This window comes from Mytilus californianus, unplaced genomic scaffold (genome assembly GCF_021869535.1).
Source record: "Mytilus californianus isolate M0D057914Y unplaced genomic scaffold, xbMytCali1.0.p SCAF_18, whole genome shotgun sequence".
NCBI lineage: Eukaryota > Metazoa > Mollusca > Bivalvia > Mytilida > Mytilidae > Mytilus > Mytilus californianus.
Window position 1 is genome coordinate 7,210,029 of NW_026262666.1, and position 16,913 is coordinate 7,226,941.

The 16,913-nt window shown below is 30.6% G+C and overlaps 2 protein-coding genes across 2 annotated transcripts in view; both read left to right on the forward strand.

Annotated features, from left to right (window-relative positions):
- The window catches only part of LOC127726647 (uncharacterized), a 299,596-nt gene that overhangs the window by 226,499 nt on the left and 56,184 nt on the right, over positions 1-16,913 (forward strand). The window lies entirely within an intron of this gene.
- Positions 1,830-16,913, forward strand: part of LOC127726665 (uncharacterized) — a 139,310-nt gene continuing 124,226 nt past the window's right edge. The window contains exon 1 of the mRNA XM_052234120.1: positions 1,830-1,842. The gene's annotated coding sequence lies outside the window, so the exon portion shown is untranslated. The remainder of the gene's footprint in view (positions 1,843-16,913) is intronic.

Consider the following 16,913-nt stretch of genomic DNA (forward strand, 5'->3'; position numbering starts at 1 on the left):
ACCTATGTTAATCTTAGTTAGTGTTTAATAAAATTGAGAATGGAAATGGGGAATGTGTCAAAGAGACAACAACCCGACCATAGAGCAGACAACAGCCGAAGGTCACCAATGGGTCTTCAATGCAGCGAGAAACTCCCGCACCCGGAGGCGTCCTTCAGCTGGCCCCTAAACAAATGTGTATACTAGTTCAGTGATAATGGACGTCATACTAAACTCCAAATTATACACAAGAAACTAAAATTAAAAAAGATACAAGACTAACAAAGGCCAGAGGCTCCTGACTTGGGACAGGCGCAAAAATGCGGCGGGGTTAAACATGTTTTTTGAGATCTCAACCTTCCCCCTATACCTCTAGCCAATGTAGAAAAAACAAACGTACAACAGTACGCACAGTAAAACTCAGTTTAAGAGAAGTCCGAGTCCGATGTCAGAATAGTAAACAAAAGAAAATAAACAAAATGGCAATAATACATAAATAACAACAGACTACTAGCAGTTACTGACATGCCAGCTCCAGACCTCAATTAAACTAATTGAAAGATTATGTCTTCATCATATGAATATCAGGCACAATCCCTCCTGTTAGGGGTTTAGTATTATAACGTCATAAAATATATGAGAAGAAAATAACCCGTGTCATGCCAACAATTGGTTTAGAATAAATATGTTTAATTCCGATGCAAAGACCCTATAAGTGAATCAATATCAAAGCCAAAATATGCAACCTGAATGTAATCATAACATCTATTTATGAAAAATCATGATATATGTGTTAGCCACTGTTTAACGATTAACAGACTACACTGATAAAATGATGTCAGCAATGTACTCAAACAATATATATCCTATTATTAGTAATACATTTATCTTATACTGATATATGTGAGGATACATTTTTTTGCGTAGAAATTTCATTTCATTTTTCTAGGTATTTTATTTAGGACCAATAATATATTTTTTTTATTTATTTATGTAAAACCAAAACCGAAAACAAACCAAACATTGTAAAATGCTTTTTTGTGTAATTTAACAATATTCATATTATCCGATTGTAAATGAAAATTTGATATTAAAAGAGAAGAATATACATTACATATTCTATATAACCTCTTTTTGAAAGTAAAATACACTGATTAGTGATTCATGACATTAAATAAATGTAATGTGCTCTATTTGCCTTTGAGATGTCCATTCTCTTCAAGGTAAGTATTCTAATAAAACATGTAAAAGAAGCTGCACTTCCAAACTTGAAAATAATTATTACACAATTCAATTGTTTTTATTTTTAAACTTTCTTTGAACTATATTTAGTAGAACTAGTAATTGTTTCTTTGAAAATAATTCTTCCTTTGGTTTCGTTTTTTTTTAAATTGTAAAAAATTAAAAGCATATTGTCTTTATATATAATAAACTGGATTGACCGAGCAACTTAGTTTGTGAGCGATATGAATTGTTTACACACAGATAAATAAAAAGGATAATTTTCAAAACTGTAAAATTTATTTCACATGTTAATTAATCAGATAAATTTTTATTTTGCATTTCAAGTAAAATGTAACTTTAGGTGTAAACGTATGCAGACAATCAGCTAATTCAAAATAATATATATTTCTTTTTCAAATAATTTTATTCTTTATCACTGAAATGATGACTTTTATTTATAGTTGCCATCTGGTTTTCTATATAAAAATCGAACTGAAGGTAATAAAAACGGAAATCAGTTCAAACAATGAAATTCAGTTAAATTGATAATACTATAGATATAGTATATGAGGTAACTATATATTGTTTTATACGCAGTATGTGTGATAGTCATTTTAAAATATTACCTGAAGTTAAAATGTAAGTACAATTAACACAATCACAATATCATGAATATATTCGGTAAACAATTAAAATATCATTTATTCTGAATATATTTGATGGCTTTTGATGTTCAGGACAATTTGGCCAGCAATTTTTATGTCAATTAACGTTTGTATGATTATGTCTGCAATTGTAACAAGGATATGTAGATGTTTCATGTCATACATTATTATTTTATATCTAAATGATGTATGCCAGAAGTATAAATATTATCTTATTCAAATGAAACTACATTTGGGTGCGTTTCTCTTGTTGACGCCCAAACTTCAAAATAACCTAATTTACAAGAAGGTTTATCACAGGGGTTCAATCAGAATTCTTAAAAGTAGTTCATTTCAAATATAAAATCAAATTATACAAATATATTTACAAAATTTAAAGGATCTTAATTTAAAAAAAAAAGTTTATTTGAAATGGGACGATATTTCTGCAATCAATTTCAAAATCAAAGCTGATTCAGAATTTTTTTTTTTCATAAATAGTTTATTATTTTTTGCAAGGTTAATGACAAATACAAGATGACCTATTCCTATAAAAATGTAATCGTTAGTTTAATGTAAATTAGAAACCGGAATGTTTTGAAGACAGTAGAAAAAACAATTTATCTACAAAATGATGGTGGTGTGAAACACATGTATAAAATAAAACAAAATGAATGGTTGTAAAAATTAATATCAAAATAATAACAAATGAAGATATTTACAGTTGCTTTCAATATTAAAATCAAATAATGATATAACTTACAGTAGAGGTCAGCTGCAGTATTTCAATGGACATACAAATAATATCAAAGTTAATATTGGCCTTTTTTTATTTTTCTTCAATATCCATATTCCAAAGTTTTGCACCAACAGGTATTTCAAATTATTTCTATTAGATTAATTGTATATTGTGGTGACAAAATGGTTATTGTTGTGTATACCATTCTTCTGAACTAATCCTTCCAGAACACCCACTAATATGTGAAGAATTTGCTCAGATACACAACAATTGATATTTTTTAAAATTTTTACACTATTTTCCAGGTCACTTCAGAATTTTATGAAATTGTCTTTATGTAAACATACAGCAAAAATATTCCAAGACACATTAGTCCACATCCTAAGTGTAACATTATTTCCTATGTGACAACAAATGATTCTTTATAAGTTGAATGGATCAAGTTTAAAAGTTTGACCAAGTCTTGTTTTGTGAGCAGACTGACCCAAAACTTTGTACGGAATTTCTTAACTATAAATATATGAAATAGCCAAGGATGTGGATTGATATGTCTCAGCAAAATTATTAATCGTTATAAGTTCACTTATGGAAAATTTCCTGAAAAACTGACATGACTAGGAAAAAAGTTGAAGAAATGTTGGGACCGTCACTAGTAAATGTGTTATCTGTATTTATAATGAAAAACAATGATATTGCGTATCGAATCAAAACCAAAAAATAACAAATACACGCACATGAAATATTTAAAGGATATGAACAAAGCTGTTATTTTTGTTTTTCTTTAATTATATTTAGTAATTAATCGAAGATTATTTTGCAAAAGAACTTTGATTTTATTTTTGGGGGTAATGAATAACATATAACATATGAAAGTGTATCATCACCCAATTATAATAGATGAACACTTTCATCGAACCTTTTAAATAACTAGTTACAGTAGCTAATATAAATGTTACGAGTTACGAGATTAAAGGTCAGTTTCGACAATACACATTACTATCGATCTAATAAAATTAGATTTTCCATGTTTATTTATAATTTTGATCATTGTAGGAATGTTTATCTATATCAATTTGACTTCCGGGTCAATCACACGGAGACACACATAGTGGTACAGAGAGATGCATTTGTGATATAATGGGTACAATCAATGCAATTTCGGAAAATCTGTATGATGCATTTTTCAAAAAATTCCAATAAAAGAAATGAACCTGACCTAAAACGTTTATCCAATGCGTGTTTTTTATTGTAAACATAATTTATCTTTAGGTATTTAATCAAGAAGATAATATTTTAATTTATGAACTGATATATTTCTTGTTTTTTTTTAACATGCTTAATATGTTCAGTTGACTGATAATTTTCTATTATCACCATCTCATCTAATTCAAGTCTACAAAATTAATGATTAAAATCGGACTGAAAATATATGTTTTAGTAAATCATTACACAATCTCAATACACGTTTGGCAAAACTAGAACCACAGGAACACACTTTAATTATTACACTTTAATTATTATTTAAATTCAAAGCGATGCCTTTAACCAGAATCAAAAGTTCAAACTTTGTTGCATGCTTAAATAAACTTATCATAGATACAAGGATTAGAATTTTGTATTTTCGCCAGACGCGCGTTTTGTCTACAAAAGACTCATCAGTGACGCTCGAATAAAAAAAAAGTTAAAAAGGCCAAATAAAGTACGAAGTTTAAGAGCATTGAGGACCAAAAATTCCTAAAAGGTTTACCAAATACAGCTAAGGTAACCTATTCCTGAGGTAGAAAAGCCATAGTATTTCAAAAATTCTAAGTTTAAAGCTTCTCCAAGAGCATAAGTCTAGTAAAAGTCTTTTCAAGATATGGAACTATGCAACATTTGTACATTTAAGAACACACAGTTTCTTGTCAAATAGATGTGATCAGCTACATAATTTGTAGCATTAGTCATTGACGACGATTCTGACGATGGACATGTACATTAACATTGAACAGAGTTACACGACATTTGATTTAATCAGTAGAAACACTAGTTATACGATCGTCATTTTTATACTGATTTTGTTATGATATTTTCGTGGTTTCAGCTTATAAGATAATTTTAACTCGAAAAGAAGAAAATTATAATAAGATGGGAAACAATATGAGTAAACATATGAAGCAGACAGCTGGTGATAATGTAAGTAAATTAACAGTTAGAAGACATTAAAGAATTACCTCTAACGAATAAAGCTAAAGTATTAAAAAAAAAAGAAAAACGGTAAAAGATCGCAATCAAAATGCATATTTTGAACTCTTTTAGTAAATTTCTTTTTTTTTTTCTAAAGCAAGCTAAATAAATTCATCATTTCTTATTGTGTTAATCTTTTAATCATGAAATACAATCGTTTTAATATAGGATATATTCCAAGACAACTCTACGGACCAATCGGGAAAGGACGCACAAGCAGCATATATATCTGCTATTGGCATGATTGACCGAATCTTTGAATACAAATATATTGATTCGGGAGCATTTGAAAACTATTACAATCCGGTAAGCAAATTAAAACAAGTTCCGCAACAGCTGACATCATGCATAACATCAAAGTTATGTTGTTTATTTAGTTCGTAGATGTCTTAGAGGAGGACAATATTCATTTCGTGCATGTCTCACGATTATGCTATATTTTCTTGGGGATCATAATTGTAATGCTAGGATGTCAATAAATCTGGTCTGTCCAAAAATGATGCTGTTTCTAGATTTCTGCTTTGATTTTTTATAACAATAGTTAAACTTTTTATTTAGAGATTACAGTTCCTTTATATATATTTCGATAGATTTCCGGTTAGTGTATCAGTTTTGTCATCTTACGGCATCTTCCACATTTAAGATGAGTTTATCTTAAGAGGTGTAGCCCTAAAAAGTAGGGACATATTGTGTATTTGCAAAGAACAGGTATCCAACAAATACAAAAGGACAAGAATGTGAACAAGTCAAAAATAGTAAAGTAAAAATATCGAACTCGACAAAGCAAATTGAAAAAGGAGAATTTCCATAAAAACTGACAAAATCAAACGTTTCCAAAAATATTGAAAAAAACTGTCATATTTTGGAGCTGATACAGGCATTTTTCGAAAAAAGTGGTGGATTAAACCTGGTTTTAAAGCTAGGTATGGGTTTTGGTCGAGTGTATTACGAGCACTGTCCCTTTATTATGTGTTTTGTCAAACGACGATACGTTTAAGCATAACATTTAAAACCTAATACATTTTCATTTATTATAATGAACATTAAAATAAGCTAGTGATTGATATCAAGGGCGTCGAAACCATCAATGATAATCGATGTTGAAATTTGAAATTACAAAATTTAAGGAATGAAGAGTTTTGCAATGTATTTTTCATTTTCGAATCAATCAAAGTCATCGAACATCCTTGTGCTTGATTGTAAGATAGATAACATTACATTTTCAGCCTCTTAATTCTTCACATGAATCTGTACGTAATGTATTTAGATAATTACTTGATTTAATTTTTAATAATTACAAATGTTCGTTCACTTTATTATATTTGGTGAACATTTACATATTTTAAAAATAAAAATTTACGATGATTAGCTATTAAACAATTAAAACATGGTGAACGTTCATAAAAATATTTAAACATACTACTTCTACCTAAAGTGTCGAGCGCAATAAAAAAAAAACATTTTTTCTCGACCATTGATCTTTTCAAAATTTAAAATCCGATCTGTAGAATGAGAACAAATGTCGTACCGCCCGGGACAAAGCTGTTTCATCTATATTTCTCGTTAATTAAGATAATATAAACGTCGTCGTTTTTTTAATAATCTGTAAAACTGTTTTCATGTGACGTAATCAGACATTGTCGCCTTTTTCATGACCTCACAGCTGTGTTATTCAATCAGTCTACGCCATAACTGAATTATCACTAATGAAAAGTTACAATGAAATGAAACTACATATTGTTGTAAAACAATCATTAATGATTCGGAGAAAGTATACATCGGTTAATAATAGAGTAGAATCAAAATATAAACAGTTAAGTTGTAGTTAATAGAATTGTATTGGTATAATGCAAAGTTCAGCAGAGTTAAACTAGGTCAAAAATACAAAAAGGTAGATACTTGAATGGACAAACAATTCATATTACACACGAAGACTTAAAATGCATATCATTATAACTTCAATTAATTGTTTTTTAAGAGTGAACAAGCTTTAAAGACATGCGATTGGAACTTTGGATTCAGTTGGTATCTGAACGAGTGGATATATGACTGCGATAGCTTTTTGCAGATAAAGAGCTTTGGTGACAATAAGATGCCATACCCAATGAAAGATGTAAGATGTGCCCCAAAAATGTAACTGCGTTTGATACGTTGCATGATAGAAACATATTGATTATAATTAAAAAGTAATTATAATCAAATACTATAGAAAATAAGAATAAATTAGACCAGGACACCTAACGAGGATGAACGGCCTTGGACGAACTTGACCTAAACGTTATCCGAAACACCAGGTGTAATATTATCAAATTAAAGAAATTCATAGAAGACCAGTTGATTACCACAGATCATTTACGTTGGGAAAATCCTTTCAAATAAATAGATGTGTAAAAGTTTATAATTGACCACAGAACAATATACCGAGAAAAAGGTCAAATCAGTTTTTAACAGTTAAAGATAATATATATAAATTAAAGAAAATATATATAAGCGAAACATGTTATACATGTGAATCACCAAATCATGCATTAACAAAGCAATAATTTCATAAACCTGTAATTGAAGACAAACACTTAAATGCATATAACATTGCATATAGCGTATGCACAGCAATACATGTACATGGAAAATCATTATAGAAACTAGATACGGACAAGAAATAAAATGTCCTATAGGCAATAATATAAGTAGCTTTTGCTAAGATTGGTTCATGGACACGATTATTTATAAAATGTATGCTCGAAGTCTCTGCTTTACACGTTGTGCAACCTCCGTATTTCCTTGATTTTGTTAATCTTGGCAATCTCTTAGTAGACTTATTTTCATTTTGTCTTTTTATTGATATTAAACCCTTTAGCTCAAGTCATACCAGATTAAGAGACTACCACTTCTCTTAATGCTGAAACTGCCTGCTTAATATTTACATTAACAGATCATGAATGATCTAGAATAATTTTCATCAGAAATACTGGAAAAGTAGTTTGAAAATCATATACTGGATAACCAATAAAGAGGCAAGGAATTTGGATTTGAAAAGAATACATTATTTTACTTCAACTCACACTAGAATAACTGCCCGATTTATCCTACGAGTCAGAAAATACACGTGCACGGTTCTTTACAACTATCATAAAAACGTATCAAATGTAATTTAACTGAAGGGTGCAACCTTAATGGGAATCTGTAAAACCTTATAGGAAATGTCCATTGTTCCAAAACAATGAAACAAAAACTTTTGATTTACCAAGACAACGCTGAGACATTCGCTCATCTTGACCACTTTCTTTGCTGATACCACATAGACAGAACTAAACTAACCCTCAAGAAACAAAACTACCTCAAAGGGAAAATGACGGAGTTCAACAGGCGGATACGGAGAGAATTTCAGGAAACCATCCTTAAAGCTGCATGTGACTACTGTGAAGAAATGCAGTCGAACTGCGAACAACTGTGGAGAGAAGCGTGTGGTAATATCACAAATGGGAAGAACATTCCAAAACTCAACAATAAAGTCCAAGAATTGAAGAAGTGGGCAGAAAAATACAAAAAAGCTGCAGCCAAACCTTTTAATAAAGAAGAACCGGAGAAAAACGCTAAAGAAACAGGAACTTGAAATGTTAAAGAGAAAAACAGGAAAAGACGAGGAAACTGAAATATCTAAACTGAAAAGAGAGACGGAAGAGTTAAGAAACACTATGAAACAAGCAATAGATATAATCGGGGTAATTACAATGTGAACAACTATAGAGGAGGATACAGGGGAACACATTGTTGATGTCATTGCATTTGGTAAAATAATATAAACTCGAATAACGTAAAGTGACAGCTCTGTGGAACAGTATATTTTATTTTATAATATATTTTCATTACGGAACATTAACTTGGTATTCAGTGATCTGGATTTTATTAAATATTTTCTCTTAGAATATGGATTGATATATTATATCAGACTATACGAAGCAGGTAAACATGGCAGTTTATTCTATTCTAATTTGTAAAGATAATAAATCGTTTATAACGTCCGGTTAGAAACCAGATTTGAAATTTTAATACTGTATGTAATTAATATTTTCATGGAATACTACCATCGTAACAACATATTTATGTATCAAATTGTATTAATACTGCAATTATTGCCTATTTTATTTTAATTAATACATTCCCTTATTACACGAGTCGACAAATAATTTGATTATAGGAGTCTCTGGTCATATACTTGATGACGTACTTCGGTTCAACATATGATGCTAACACATAAGCCAATCGAACCCCAGCTTTGGTCTTTCTACGAATGCCGCCTATTGTCTTCCAACCAATCACGACACAACACATTATCGCATGTTTCTTATCCCCTCTCTTTTGGTAATAGTGCCTAACAATTTGAGATAGACAAGGTTATTGGTTCTAAACAATCTCTGAGAGGATTTTTTTCGCAATTAGAAAAAAACTTCTAAAAAGGAGATTGATTTACAATAACTATATACCTAATAGACATATTTAAAAATATCATGTCTGAGAAGGCTTTTTTTCGCAATTAGAAAAACACTTCTAAAAAAGGAGATTGATATACAATCATAATATACAGAATAGACATACCTAAAGATATCATCTCGGAGAAGGTTTTTTTCGCAATTCTTAAAATACTTCTAGAAAGGAGATTGATTAATATTTTAAAGAAATTCACTTTAGATGAAAGATTATCAGCAACTCAATATCAATCTGAATCTGATCTTCATAAGCATATCGATTAAAACCTGTCGTTACCAAAGTCTCGAAAGAGAAATTTTTATTCGCATGACCACAAACAGGGTCAGCAAACGCACGCAATTACACATATAAACTAAATTGTACAGGATAAACTTAACCTTCAAGTATGTCTAGTAGAAAGAATAGATCGTTCAAAGCTAAGGACAAAAACGCAAATGTGCCAAAAATAAAGACAAACGAAAAATATACAATTTAAACACACGAAAAAAGTACAGAGAGCTACAAAATATGTTGACATACTTACAAAAGAAAAATTATGCAATGCTGAAATTCTTGTTCTAGCGAAAGGACTAAAATTCATTCCCAGTCCTAGTTGTCGACATGCAAAGAAAACTCTCATAAATGACTTTAATGAACTAGCTCGTAAAATGAGATGCAAATATCACTTTGATGATGGGTCTGGCAAATACAGTCATCATCCATTTCTTTCAAAAAGTAGTTATAAGCCAAACTGGGCTAATAATTCAATTGAAAGCTAATTATTTTCAACACGAATGGAATTGGAGACAATTCAAATTTAATCATTTAAGGACAACCTATCTAAAAATGAAAGAAAGGTATTGCAATCACTGCGTTCAAATGATCACATCATTATTAAAAAGGCAGATAAGAACTCCTCAACAGTTGTTCTCGACAAAGAGCTAAATATAAAAATGGCGACAGACCAATTAAATGACAATATACACTATGAAAGAATTAACGAATCTCATACAACGGAAATACTGAAAAGTATCAACGGAATCATTAATCGTTTACACAAGGACTCACTCATTGATGATGTTACATTTAAATTTCTCACTAATAACCAGGGAAAACGATTAGGTAGACTTTACTTCCTACCAAAACGTCATAAAATTAATCAAGCGGATAGAAAAGAAGATATCAATCATTTACAGAATGTAAACGTCAAAGGAAGACCTATCCTTATGCAATAGCCCGATAGAAAGAGTTGCACAATACATATATTATTTTATCAAAACAATTGTCAATCAATCGTGGACATACACACAAGATACAACTTCTTTCATAAACAAATTGGAAAGAATAAAAACACCTGCAGACATCTTAATGAGTTCTTTTGACATTTCAAGTATGTACACCAAATTTAAATAAGAAAATGCATGTACCAAGTCAGGAATATGACAGTTGTTATCCATTCGTTTGATGTGTTTGAGCTTTTGATTTTGCCATTTGATTAGGGACTTTCCTTTTCGAATTTTCCTCGGAGTTCAGTATTTTTGTGAAAAGTTAAATCACAAAAATACTTAACTCCAAGGAAAATTCAAAACAGAAAGTCTCTAATCAAATGGCAAAATTAACAACACAAACACATCAAACGAATGGACAACAACTGTCATATTCCTGACTTTGTACAGGCATTTTCTCATGTAGAAAATGGTGGATTAAACCTGGTTATATAGCGCTAAACCTCTCACTTGTATGACAGTCGCATCAAATTCCATTATATTGACAACGATGCGTGAATGAAACAATCAGACATAAAAGGTAAAAATGTCAAAATAGGGGTACAGCAGTCAACACCGTGTCACAATCTTAATCACAACAAAAACAAACAAATATTTAACAAAGAAGCACAAAAAAGCATAAATCACATTTAACAACCTCGTTCAGTGTTTACTTTTTTTTGTATTTTATTTATGTATGCCAAATCAACCCATAAAGGATCAAGGGATTCTAAGCACTGGGACTGTATCGTAATTTTAACATTAACTTTGGCGTAAAATCGCGTGTTTGACGTCAGAATGTAAACGTCACACATGAAGAGATATAAAATAATTTTGTCGTTGAAAGTATGCAAAAATTATAATAGAACAATAACACAATGGCGGGATGTTTAAAGTACAGAGACACGTCATATGTATCAAAGAAACATACAAAGTCACACGGACAAAGCACATAAGTAAAAACGAAAAATAATACAAACAACATAATGACGGGATGCATAAGTACAGAGCCACGTGATTTTACTTTTTACATCATTCTGAAATAAATAATGCAATCGACCGAGCATGGCCACAAAAATTGCGATGTCAATTTGACATCCCAGTGCCCCATACAAAGGATAAGTTAGAACTACTTAAAATTGCCATCGCAAATAATGAATTCGAATTAAACGGACAAATTTTCATACAGAAACTTGAGGTACCGATGGGATCCCCAATGTCGCCTAGTTTATATTACAATATACGAAATCGTTTGGAAATATTGAAACAGTTTCCATACTCGTCCAACATTTCTCTTCTTTCTGTCTACAGGAATGACGGATTCTTATTGTTCAAAGGGAGCGAACAATCTCTTAATGAGTTTTACCGAATTGCAACTAATATTCACCCACTATTAGAATTTACACATGAAACCTCTAATAATCTAATACAATGTTTAACAGATTCACCAGGTGTCGTGCCCCAAAAATGTAACTGCATCTTATACGTTACACGATAGAAACACATTGATTATAATTAAAAAGTAATTATAATCAAATATTATAGTAAATAAAAATAATTTAGGCCAGGACACCTGACGAGGATGAACGGCCTTGGTCGAACTTGACCTAAATGATATCCAAATCACAAGGTGTAATATCATCAAATTAAAGAAAATCAAAGAAGACCAGTTGATTACCACAGATCATTTACGTTGGGAAAATCCTTTCAAATAAATAGATGTGTAAAAGTTTATAATTAACCACAGCACAATCTACCATTGAAATAACGCAAAGGTCAGCTGAGTTAAATTCAAGGTCAAAAATACAAAAAAGGTAGATACTCGAATGGACAACAATCCATATTACACAAGAAGAATTGACATACATATCATTATAACAATGATTAATTTATTATTTTAAAGAGTGAACAAGCTTCAAAGACAAGCGGTCAGAACTTTAATTTGGATTCAATTGGTATCTGAACGAGTGGAAATATGACTTCGATAGCCCTATGCAGATGAAGAGCTTTGGAGACAATAAGATGCCATACCCAAGGAAAGATGTAAGAATATATCAAGAAAGATTTACTTTTGTGCAAGCGCCATTAATATGTGCTCTCACCGAAATACAATACAGATTAGTTTATAAATAAAACTCTAAAACAAAGCAACACATGTATTTCAGCCAATCCCTTCCGTTTTCAAAGTGTTAAAAACACATATTAATTACATTATGTGTTTTCCCATATACATGATATATAAAAAAATATAAAAAAACATATTATATGTATCTTATAAAAAACCTAACAAATTGCATATTTTTATCTAAATTATTTAAAAGATGCCTCTTAAATCTGACAAATGAACCGTTGAATTTTAATAATAGAAAAGAGTTGAAAGAGACATTCAGACTCATAAAATTGTTGTGATATTCATATTGAATTTGAATAATCTTTCTTAAACATCCTTATAAAAAGGATGACAAAAATTCGAAAACGCCAAATTGAATGTTAATTCAAAAAGGGAGGAGTCCATCAAAAATGAGACTTTATCAACCAAAAGAACGAATTAAAAACAACCGTCACATTTCTGTCTTGTTACAAAATTTTCCGACGAAAATAGTTAATTTTTATATTTTTATAAAAGTGATGATGATTATTTGGAAGTTACTGTAAAACCATCAAGTATAATTGACCGTTTCTAGTCTGGATTGTCTTGTATATTTATTTACGCTTATAAACTTTTTATGTAACTTCCTGAATAATTTGCTATTTGGTTAGGATATTCAGATTTTGAGCACACTGACATACATATCATTCGTTTTGATTAAATGTAAGTTTTTCCTTAAGACTGATGTTTATAATTAACATTAAATTTGTTTTTTCTCATTTCACAGACACCTGACTTGAAGGATGACATAGGTGATCCAATGACAACATTATGTACTACTGAAATGTATGTTGAATGTTCTAGCTGCACCCACAATCATAATGAGTTGGAAGGAGAAGTTAAGATGTAATGCGCCATGGCCTCTAGGAATTCATAAATATTTTATGATTATTTTGGTTTTCATTTGATATATTCATGATATTCAAATACTATAATCTATTCAACAGGAATAATACAGGTTTTAATACTCTAAATACGAAATGTTTTATAACATTTTCAAGTTCGCTTGATACCTAAAGATTGAGATTCTTAATACATGGATTACAAAGAGCTCAGTATTGACTAAGCAAACAATAAAAGAAACTTATTTCCTATAACAAACTAAATTATCCTGACAATCATAATTTTTATCAGCTTTTAGTTTTGAAGTTGTCAATCTTATCAATATAAAAGAGAAAAATACGGGACGCATACCTTGTGGGTTCGGCAGTACTCCAAAATTAGATTTCACTGGGATGGATGATATTTAAGTAATATTGAGTGACTGGACATACTCAATACATCTGAAAGTGAAATTAAAGAACATAGCAAAATGTTTCTCAACTTGTTAATAAGAGTATTTTTATGGATTCTTCTTCATACACTGGTTAGTCGATTTTGAATTGAAACAGTCATTTTGATCTGAACTGTCAACTGATAAGTTATGTATAGTGTTTTAGTCAATTTTCAGATTTATCCACAGCGTTTAATTCAGTAATATTCAGACACATGTCTTGCAGTCACTTAAACTCTCTTCAGTTAATTTACAGTAGTGTTCAATAGTTATCATTAACTGTTAATATCAAAAGATTATTGAAAAAAAATCAGTGAACAAATCGCAATCAGTAATGTCACACACTCAATGTATGAAGACGTGATTCTAGCTTCAATAACTTAAACATATGTTTAGTCACCTGTGTTGCAGAAATTCAAAAACAAGTTCACTGGTCACGTTGGCACTTTTGAAGAGATGACTTTAACCCAAGCATTTGCACACTTGATATGCTAGCGTCCTGGTGATTTTGATGTAGTTTCTTTTAGACACTTTTTTCAGGGAGTGATCTCTTTTGTCATCGTTTATTTTTTAACTGATCTTCAATATCAATTGCTAGATGCAATTCAATATACAATATATGGAGCGAACATAACAGTTTCTGTATCTGTGGTATTCTTTATTCCAAGTGCTTAGGGATAAATCAACTTAATAGAAAATTGCTTTAACTTGATACCATTCAGAGTTTGACATCAGTTTTTCTTTCCTTATTTTCTATTCTAAGTTCAGAAAATGAAAATAACAGTAGGAACTTAATGCACCCGAAGCACTTTTCTGGACTTGCTAGCTCAAAGCCAAAATTTAAAAGCCACGGATGTAAAAGGCTTGGTAATTGACCATGTGAATGTGACAGTATGATGGGCTTCAAAATATTCATATATTCTTAATATGTTTTACAAAATTGAATAAAATAACACAGGGAAATATCTATCAAGAAAATTATACAAATAAATTTTAGACCGATTTTTTTAATGAAAAGTTAATATTACATGTAAATACCGTACATGTATACACGTAGGCCATATGCTAACCTATTGTAATAACAATTAATTAATGAACTGGGCTTACGTAAATTTTACAACTATAAATTGTCCAGCTTGTCAATTAAAGTCAGCTTGATAGATATTTATCTGTGTATCTTTTGAATAAAAACTATTATTGTTACACTAATAGAAATGTTGATAAATTGTTATATTGAATGTAACATTTATATAATTAATCTCATCGATACCAGGATTGAAATGTTGTATTTGCGCCAGACGCGCGTTTCGTCTCATCAGTGACGCTTGAATCAAAGAGAGTTAAAAAGGCCAAATAAAGTACAAAGTTGAAGAGCATTGATAGCCAAAAATTCCTCAGAGTTTTGCCAAATTCAGCTAAGGTAATCTATTCCTGAGGTAGAAAAGCTTATGATTAACCCGTTATGGACCATTCCAGACCGGTTAAATAAACTGTGATTGTTACAACTATCTTGTTTTGCTAAATGAATGGCTATATGACAAAAAAATTCCAAAAATAATAACCAAATCCAAATTTAGAAGTTAGAAGAAAACATTACTAAATTGTGTATCAATACCCCTTTATCTACATTTACTTGCAAAAGGATACAGTAGCACGGTGTATATTCGTAACGCTTGCTTTCCGATTCAATAGACGGTAACGCTTGCTTTCCGACACGCGTAACGCTTGCTTTCAGATTTATGTTGACTAAGAAGCAGGAGACACGAAATGAGGATAGCCGATACTGAAATCGGATGGTAAATAGTGTTTCCTCTTGTATCTCACGGAACACTAGCAATAATTTTCTTGATAAAGATGTAATGCATGTCATCATAAACATTTGTAATTATGTCGTAAAAGGTCCCACAAATGCAACACTTTAAACGATTCAACACGAGAATGCATTTCTTTCGTATGAAACTGTTTAACACATTTAAGATTAACTCAGGTTTCAAATCCTCTATAGACTTTCCTTTCGTTTCTCGAAATTCATTTAATCTAATCATAACTGCTCTTTGGAAAAAATAACAAGAAACACTGTCTTTCAGATTGTTTACCTTCAGCGTCATTCTTGGAAACACTTGCTTTCCGTTTCTCAGGAAACGACTTCCTTCAGATGGAACGATTTGCAAATCATTGGATTACATGCACACTAAAAACATTGTTTTCAATATTTATTTATAAACACCATACGACACAGCGGAGGTAACAAGTCAAATCGGCGCCTGTGATAGTTTACTAAAAGAAAATATAAAGTAAAGATTAAAATGTTCGATTCGGCACCCATTACATTTAGATATTAATTTTGTTATATTCTACTCAAATAAAATACACGAATCCCAAAAATAACTACAAACAAAAAAAATTAAAAAAAAACAAGTCAGGTGTTCCGAAAGGAAAAAAAATCATTAACTTCCGTTTTCAAATTACAATATTTTGATTATTACTTTGAAAAAAAAACCCACAATAAACGGGAAAAAAAGGTCTATGGCTACATCCTCAACAGAGTACAAAAATAGAAATTTAAAAATACTGGGCCAATAGTAATGGACAACTATATCACATAACAGTGTTACCTGACCAAAACTCTGAAGAAATCAACCTGTACATGTAATGGTTCAATCACAGTATCACAGTCCAATGTGCATGTGAACTTTCGTATTTTATAAAAAAAAACCTAACCCTAACCCCTGGGCATATTTTGGTGAACAGCGTTCTTCGATGCAAAATTTCGCATTAAACATGCATGAAATATTTGCCACTAGACGTTAAACAACCAATAATCAATCAATTAATCGATGCAAAATTTGAAAAACAAATGTAAAACTTGCAAGTTTGTATCAAATACTTGTAACGGCAAAATATAGCGTTAAATAACTTGGCATGTTGATTCTATGGAAGAAGGTAC